At 45.9% G+C, this 8,187-nt stretch overlaps 1 long non-coding RNA gene across 1 annotated transcript; it reads left to right on the top strand.

Moving 5' to 3' along the window:
• The first annotated feature begins 1,001 nt into the window (after positions 1 to 1,001).
• Positions 1,002 to 5,243, top strand: LOC138365183 (uncharacterized). The gene is made up of 2 exons (XR_011228726.1): positions 1,002 to 4,400; positions 4,578 to 5,243. It is a non-coding gene; the product is annotated as an uncharacterized lncRNA (long non-coding RNA).
• The last annotated feature ends 2,944 nt before the right edge of the window (positions 5,244 to 8,187 follow it).

The following is an 8,187-nucleotide window of genomic DNA, read 5'->3' as shown; positions in this document are numbered from 1 at the left end:
CTATAATTAGTAAGTGTTGCATGGTGTTATGATCGTCATTTAATAACAGTCCTTTCCGGCCTCATGAGTCATTTGTATCCACCTAGAAAGATTGCAGATGGCCAAGATTTAATTTGAGTTAAAAAGGAACTAATCTTATATATAATTTTGCATACTACTTCGCTGTAAAAGGGTAAATTGGGGGCAGATTGCAAAACAAAATGGCACCGGGCGGACAGCGACGAATCCAGGACTTTGTAGAATGCAACGAAGCATGCCTCAGGCTCACACAACGAGAAAGGTGAGTGGTGGTGACTTAGGTGCTCAGCCAATAAGCGACGAGCGTTCTGTGACGTTACCGGCGGGCACCGAGACCGCCCCAGGGAACAAAGCCCTGCTCACTCTTCAGCTAGACTCTGGACAGGGAGGTTGTGACATTGGCGCCCTCGCCGGTAATTGGCAGATTTGGATCTTAAGTGGCGAGTTGAACCCAGAGGATAGGAAACAGGACTCTGGCCACACCTGAGACGGCAAGGGGACCTTTTGGAAAAAGGTCCGAGAGTATTGTCGGCGAAGGTGCAAGCTGAGAGTGCAAGGATCCTGATAACATGCCAGATTCACTGAGGAGAGTTTTGGACCCAGCTGGATCAATGCGAATGGACTGACCATCTAAACATGGTGACAGTCTCATCCAGTAAGTGTCGGAAATCATTACGACTCTGTGTCAACCCTCAAGGAGCAGCTGAAGGAGACACGACCGAGGCCACCGCAAGCAAGTGCTCCTTTAAGTTTTACCTATGAAGAGGCAAGTGAAATTTTGACTGCGACCCTGGAAAGGGAGGGTTTTATTTAATTGTGCCAACAAAGAGGCTGTGGACAGTCCTGTATCGATGTTAAACAATCCTATTGTAACCAGTGGAGTGAGTGAAGCATAAATTAATATCTTTGGCTAGCTTATAATGACAGTGAATAGACTGTGACAGCACTCTGTATCCAAACCGACCCAACCAGGTTGGGCATTGACATACGGCAACTAAGAGAGGGTACACATCTCATGGAGCGATGATTTTTTGGACGCCAACCAGGACGCGTACCTCCGGTGCGTTGAAAGGATTGGCATCACGTCTGTGTTATCCGAGAACGAGGGCACGTGAGAGCCAGGGAGCAGCCGAGGGTGTGGTGATGGAACTTCAGTGAGCTGGTGACACATGGCAGCTACATGCCACTGGAGACACTATCGTTTCCTAGCTAAGTAATCTGCCCTTTTGTTGATTTGGCATTCCCAAGAGAACTGGTACGAATTTTAATATATAAGTATGTACTCATTTTGCATCCTACATGTAGGATACATTGAGTCTATACATGTGAATAGAGTAACGTTCGCATTATTGAAGGTTGAGAGCGGCCGCTGACTGCAGATTTGATTGCGGCTATCCAAGAGAAATTATTATTTATCTTTGTATTTCCTTTTGTCAATAAATGTTCTTTTTAGTTTTAAACACTGTTTATGTGTATCTTCGTTTCGGTTATGCCACGTTATATATGTATGTAAAAGCCTAATAGTCTACTACTATTAGGCTCAGAGGTACTAACCACTGAGTGTAGGAATAAGGATTAAATGAAATCGGGGAACATGGCATCATGTTCAAGAGGACTAGAGTCAAGAAGTGAAGTCACTTCCTCCCGCTGAGTGCAGGTGAGAACCCCGACGTTCACAGGAATAGCTGATAACCAGATGTCTGAGGTCGACACCTGCCACGCCTTGACACCTGCCGCTCTACCTCCCGCTGGCAGGGGACAGAAAGTAGTCTAGCGAGTTCCCAAAGGTGCTGCGAGGTCCCTGTGTTTTTAGGCTGGTATACACACATGGGTTAAGCGCCGATTTCAGCACGAGGGAGATGGAGTCAGAGCCAGTAATAAGGACGCTGTAGAGAGAGCCGTGACGGAGTGTCATCGGTGGTACTCGACGAGGCTCCCCTTCTTTTTCCTGTGACAATGGTCAGCTGGTGCTATCAATAACTGTTACACAGTCAGCTGATACTATCAATAAATTTTGCACGGTCATCTGATTCTATCAATAACTCGCATGGTCAGCTGATGCCATCAATAACTTTTGCACAGTCAGCTGGTGCTATTAATAACTGTTGCACAGTCAGCTGGTGCTATTAATAACTGTTGCACAGTCAGCTGGTGCTATCAATGTTCTATGGTGTTACGTTGCCCCATCCTATATATTCCCTATTCCGACAGTAAGAATCACATCTGCAACCTGTACTTGCTCTGATGCTCAGGGAGCATTTTGATATATATAAAGTGTGGTCGAAGTTATCATGTGGAGTTAAATTTACCATTTTAGTTTTGGGCTTGAAAGTGGCTTATGCCCTTTATGATTGCAATATGACGACAAAGTGACGGAGTTCCTGCCAAGAGAGCGGGGGGGGGGGGGAGGAGCTGTCTGGCGAGTGGCCAGTGCAAGTCACGTGACCGAGTGTACCAATGGGGGCAGCGCCCCAGGGCGTGACATCACAGGGCGGCGGACATCCGAAACCGCGAGCGACAACGGAGCTCAGAGCTCCACCAGCTGTGTTTGAGTGCGGTCGTGCGTCAGGAAGCTTTCCAGATTGTGAGGTCAAGCAGCTGAAGAAGTAGAACAGCTACAGTCGTTACCACAGACGTCTTGGAAGATTTGTTAACTCCAGGGGGACATAAGAAACCATAGTTCAGTTGGTGTAAAAGGTGTCAAGAGCTGTCAAGTCCCCGACGGTGTGAGGAGGGGGGGGGGGCAGATGCTAGGTGGTCTGTACAGTCCTGCGGGTCAAGCCCCGATATGACGTTTGAGCTGAAGAGACGGGGTCTAATTCACTGGACGGCTAAAAGGGGACACTGAACGAGACTACGACGGTGTGTGTACGAGTTCAGGTGTGTGAGGGAAGGAGCAGTGCCGGTGCCAGCCGTCGGTGTCAGGAGGAGGAGGACCTCCCGAGGGGAACGTGTACGGCGACGACGCGAGCTTCGAGTCACCTAGGGATCCTGTACATGCCAGACCTGATCAACGAGGGACCGACCAGCGAGCAGACGACCCCAGCCACCATCAGAGGACCCCAGCTACCATCAGAGGACCCCAGCTACCATCAGAAGACCCCAGCTACCATCAGAGGACCCCAGCTACCATCAGAGGATCTCCAGCTACCATCAGAGGACCCCAGCTACCATCAGAGGACCCCAGCTACCATCAGAGGACCCCAGCTACCATCAGAGGACCCCAGCTACCATCAGAGGACCTCATCTACCATCAGAGGACCTCATCTACCATCAGAGGACCTCATCTACTATCAGAGGACCCCCAGCTATCATCAGAGGACCCCCAGCTATCATCAGAGGACCCCCAGCTACCATCAGAGGACCCCCAGCTACCATCAGAGGACCCCAGCTATCATCAGATGACCCCAGCTACCATCAGAGGACCCCAGCTATCATCAGATGACCCCCAGCTACCATCAGAGGATCCCCAGCTACCATCAGAGGATCCCCAGCTACCATCAGAGGACCCCCAGCTACCATCAGAGGACCCCAGCTATCATCAGATGACCCCAGCTACCATCAAGAGGACCCCAGCTATCATCAGAGGACCCCCAGCTACCATCAGAGGATCCCCAGCTACCATCAAAGGACCCCCAGCTACCATCAGAGGACCCTCAGCTACCATCAGAGGACCCCCAGCTACCACCAGAGGACCCCAGCTACCATCAGAAGACCCCAGCTACCATCAGAGGAGCCCCAGCTACCACCAGAGGGCCCCAGCTATCACAGAGGACCTCAGCTACCATCAGAGGATCCCCAGTTACCATCAGAGGACCCCCAGTTACCATCAGAGGGCCCCCAGCTACCATCAGAGGACCCCAGCTACCATCAGAGGATCCCCAGTTACCATCAGAGGACCCCAGCTACCATCAGAGGACCCCCAGCTACCATCAGAGGATCCCCAGTTACCATCAGAGGACCCCAGCTACCATCAGAGGACCCCAGCTACCATCCGACGACCCCCCAGCTACCATCAGAGGACCCCAGCTACCATCAAAGGACCCCAGCTACCATCAGAGGACCCCAGCTTCCATCAGAGGAGCCCCAGCTACCATCAGAGGACCCCCAGCTACCATCGGAGGACCCCCAGCTACCATCAGAGGACCCCTAGTTACCATCAGAGGACCCCAGCTACCATCAGAGGAGCCCCAGCTAAAATCAGAGGACCCCCAGTTACCATCAGAGGCTCCCCAGCTACCATCAGAGGACCCCCAGCTACCATCAGATGACCCCAGTTACCATTAGAGGACCCCAATTAACATCAGAAGACCCCAGCTACCATGAGAAGATCCCAGCTACCATCGCGAGGAATCTACAAGTTTGTAGTAGAGAAAGTTAAGGTAGATCAATTTTCCCTCACCTTTTCCCTTGAGCTAGATGATGTAGTTTATTATTATTACTGATATTATTATTATTAAAGATCTAGTGCTAGGCTATTGCTAGAATTATTATTATTATATATGTGGTGATAGTGATATAGTGAATATTATTCCTTGTTATTTTTTATTCCTGTACAGTCCATCGGTGATCGTTGTGAGAAGACAGTACCCACACACATAATAATTTACACGTGGAAAATAGTAGAGAGGCTGGTCCCAAACCTACACACAGAAATAACATCACATGAGACCAGAAGACATGGCAGGATGTGCAGAATACCCCCGTTGAAGAGCAGAGGTGCAACTGGTACTCTGAGAGAGAACTCTATCAACATCAGAGGCCCGAGACTGTTCAACACGCTTCCACTACACATAAGGGGCATAACTGGCCGACCCCTCACAGTGTTCAAGAGAGAACTGGATAAGCACCTCCAAAGGATACCTGATCAACCAGGCTGTGACTCAAACGTCAGGCTGCGAGCAGCCGCGTCCAACAGCCTGGTTGATCAGTCCGTCAACCAGGAGGCCTGGTCGACGACCGGGCCGCGGGGACGCTAAGCCCCGGAAGCACTTCAAGGTAACCTCAAGGTAAGGTATGCAGTGAGAGGCAAAGTGAACTATATATCTATATTTGCAACAAGGAAAAGTGGTGGCCAGATCCAGGTGTAAAGTGTCCGCCGCTTGAAACAATCAGCTGAGTTGCCAGATACAACTTACGGAGTGTTACTGCCATCAGCCAGTGCTGCTCATTATATCACTATGGACCAGTGTAGTTTTATTTTAGTAAACTCATTATTATTTTTACCATTGTGTTTACATTGCCTCTTTCATCTCTTGGGGGATTAATATAGTAATTAATTATTGCACAACAACATGTCACTGAAACCTAGACCAATACTATTTGTAAGATCATTGAAAAGTATTGCTGGGTTGTGAGTACATGTACCCCGCTGGCGACCTCACGGCGCTGTGTCGACGGAATTCAGCCGTGTGGATGATTACAGGTGAGCGGCAAGATTCACCCGTGTGCAGTTTATATCGGGCAGGCTCGGCTCAGACGTTACAGGCCTTGGTGACGCAGAGGGAAGGCCGCGCTTCTCACTCTCCACAGGTGCCAGGCCGGGTCGCGGACAGTTAGTTTTTTTTTTTTTTTTTTTTTATTATTATTATTATTATTATTATTATCTACCACAGAGGTGGCCACACATTTACAATGCTAACCACCCTGCAGAGGGAAGTACTGCTGGCACCCTGCAGAAGGAAGTACTGCTGGCACCCTGCAAAGGGTCAACAAGAGTGCCATGATGTTTTTTTGTTTTGTTTTTTTTCTACCACAGACGTGGCCACACATTTACAATGCTAACCAGCATATATACATTTTCTTCTGTCCTCCATGGACAGGGTTAGAGAAGTGTTAAACATATAGTTCAAGGGTTTATTGAACAATCAACCACAGAAGGTGATTCGGTGCTTTTAAAATGCTAAGCTAACCTATATACGTAAATACATAAATACACAGATTTACGTATGCCCTACATAGTGTTTGATGTGTCTTTTACATATGTGGGTACCGACCTGTGAGATTTATATTTATTTAATTTATATGAATTTATTTTATGTTAATTTATATACTTCGATAGCAATTTGTATAATGATAAGTGGACTGTATTTCTGCAATAATCTCTTAATCTCACAAATCGATCCTCTACACATTAGGGGGGGTTTATTAAATTAATATATATGCAGCCAATCAAACTACAGAATTAACTACATACATTGAAGAGGTTCCTTATCTTATAGTACAGCAGGCTAGTCCACCAGGTATAACTAGGGTGTAGACACCAAATTATCCTCTTTGAGGTAGCTTCCATCACCCAGTAACTGATGCACAAAGCATATGCTTCCTCGTCTTGACCTGTCAAAAGGGCGCTAGCTGTAAAGCCAGATTCTATATATGACAAGTATTTCAGAGAAAACTGTACATGGAACATTAAAAACCTGGCTTAATTACCTTTAGTTTGAGGCTCCCACGTGCTCTAACAGGCTCACCCTATATAATGACATTAATGGCCATAAATGAAAATAAACGGGTTTCGGAAAGAACACTTAACTTGATTTGTTGACAGCGTGTTGAAAATGGTACACCCTTGGTTTCTATAACACTACGTCCAAGTAAAATTAACAGGAGCCGCATTTGCTCCCGTGAGCCTCTGGTCTAGTATAAACAATGGCCGCCCTCCTTCCTCACTGACGCCTGGCTTACATTGTCCAGATTTCAGAAAGTGATAGAAGGGTCACATTTACTCTACTTTAATATTGATAATTAAGTTAATTTATATAAGATGTTTTTATGATGGTAAAGTCCAAAGACTAATGTATTTAAGAATAATTCCCACCATAATAGGTGGAGAATATAATAGTATGTGGTGATGATATCCCGTTTTCTATAGACGGTAATTCCACTACAAGTTACGTTTTCTATGGGTAACTTGTTGGTAATACAGCAGCTATTATCTGTATGATATATTAAATGGTGTCGGATTTTCCGACAACATAGTGTCATTAATGTACATTCACAAAGGTGAAATGTAATTCTGATCAGCTTCTATATATACTTTATACCCATACATATACATACACACACACATATACATACATGTATATATACACATGCATTCACATACATTTGTCTCATTTACTCGGACAGGGTGAGATAGCCGATAAAGAAACTAATGTGCAATTAAGCACTTAATCACTGAAGGTGATGAAGGTGCTTTTACAAGCTCAGGTTATATAGTTACATCATATATATACATTGTATAATTGATATATTACATGGTCAATCTTGGATACAAGTCCAATATATCAAGTGTTCCAGTACTCATATAGTAATTACACAGTTCAGCATACCTTAGCCCAGGAGGGCGAAAGTCAGACAATATGGGACATTCTACAATATAATGTTCAAGAGAGTGCATGTTTTCTCTTTCACAAAGTTGACACATTGTGTACTCGACATTTGGGTATTGAGAAAGCTGCCAGATACGTCTATATCCCAGGCGTATTCTGGCCACTATAACATCACATTGCCGGGTTCTTGTTCTATTAGTCCCATATGTGAATGTCTCCTCACGATATCTATCATAATATTTAATGCTACAACTTTCAGGTCTTTGTGAATTTGTTAGGTCGGTGAGATCTTCATTAGATATTTGTTTAAGTATTCTCTTTGTCACTGCTAATGAAACACTATAGTGATCTACTCAATGCCTTCACGCCGAAAACTGTGCTAATAGACAAAATTCTCTCACTTATGGTAGGTAATTTTAACTCTGCTCTCATATTAACTGTTCTCGTGGACTTTGGAGCCCCAAGGACGAGACGCATTGCTTCATTTAGCAAGGTTTCAAAAGATTTCAGCTCTTTGTCAGTATACAGTGTGAGATGTAGAGCATTGTAGTCAATCACAGAGCGTATAAATGATACATAAAACATTCTAGCAAGTCTCACGTTAAGTCCATGATTGACATCAACAAGGACCCGCAAGGGCTTTAATCTCTCCCAAAGTCTCCTCTTGAGAGAAGAAAGGTACCCAGGGTCATTAATGGGGACACCAAGGTATCTGTAAGACTCGCAGTTCTCAAGTGCTCGCCCATCTATATGATAATTGGGTGGTGGAATACCACATGGAATGAGGGCACGAGTTTTCTGTATAGAGATAAGGAGGCCACATTCCTCAGCTCTAGTA

This window comes from Procambarus clarkii, chromosome 16, assembly GCF_040958095.1.
Source record: "Procambarus clarkii isolate CNS0578487 chromosome 16, FALCON_Pclarkii_2.0, whole genome shotgun sequence".
NCBI classification, from domain to species: domain Eukaryota; kingdom Metazoa; phylum Arthropoda; class Malacostraca; order Decapoda; family Cambaridae; genus Procambarus; species Procambarus clarkii.
The sequence above is the reverse complement of the archived record's forward strand: the minus strand, read 5'-3'. Positions and strand labels throughout refer to the sequence as shown.